General features: G+C 43.7%; 1 non-coding gene across 1 annotated transcript; it reads right to left on the bottom strand.

Moving 5' to 3' along the window:
* Positions 1-226: 226 nt before the first annotated feature.
* On the bottom strand, positions 227-333 carry LOC127134195 (small nucleolar RNA R71). Its single transcript, XR_007807950.1, has one exon. It is a non-coding gene; the product is annotated as a small nucleolar RNA R71 (small nucleolar RNA).
* Between the last annotated feature and the right edge of the window lie 308 nt (positions 334-641).

The raw sequence follows: 641 nt of genomic DNA, 5'->3' as shown, positions 1-641 counted from the left end.
CGCTACTGATAACCCAAACCAACATTTAAAAAACTTTCTTCAGTTAGCAGACACCTTTAAAACCAATGGAGCTTCTCCTGAGGCGATACGCTTAAGATTATTTCCCTTTTCCCTCAGAGATAAAGCTCTATCATGGTTAGATTCCCTTCCACCCAATTCAATAACAACTTGGGATGACCTTAGGAAAGTTTTTCTTGCTAGATATTTTCCCCCAAGTAAGACCGCTCTTCTTCGAAACCTTATAACTAGATTTACCCAACTCCAAGGAGAGTCGTTGTTCGAAGCCTGGGAGAGATATAAAGAACTATTAAGAGCATGCCCACACCATGGCTTAGAGAATTGGCTAATCATCCAAACCTTCTATAATGGACTTCATTATAACACTAAGATGACCATCGACGCTGCCGCTGGTGGCGCACTGATGAATAAACCTTACCCTGAAGCTAGTGCCCTTATCGAGGATATGGCCCAAAACCATCAATCATGGGGAGTAGAACGAGCGACAGTGGAAAAGAAGGAAGCCCAAGGAGGAATACATGAGCTAAGCTCTATAGACATGATGCAGGCTAAAATGGACGCGTTGGCCCTTAGAGTCGAACATATGTGTACAACTCCGAATACTGTAGCCGCAGTTTCGCCGA

This window comes from Lathyrus oleraceus, chromosome 3 (genome assembly GCF_024323335.1).
Source record: "Lathyrus oleraceus cultivar Zhongwan6 chromosome 3, CAAS_Psat_ZW6_1.0, whole genome shotgun sequence".
NCBI classification, from domain to species: Eukaryota; Viridiplantae; Streptophyta; class Magnoliopsida; order Fabales; family Fabaceae; genus Lathyrus; species Lathyrus oleraceus.
Note: the sequence above shows the minus strand (reverse complement) of the source record. Positions and strands in the feature narration are given on the sequence as shown.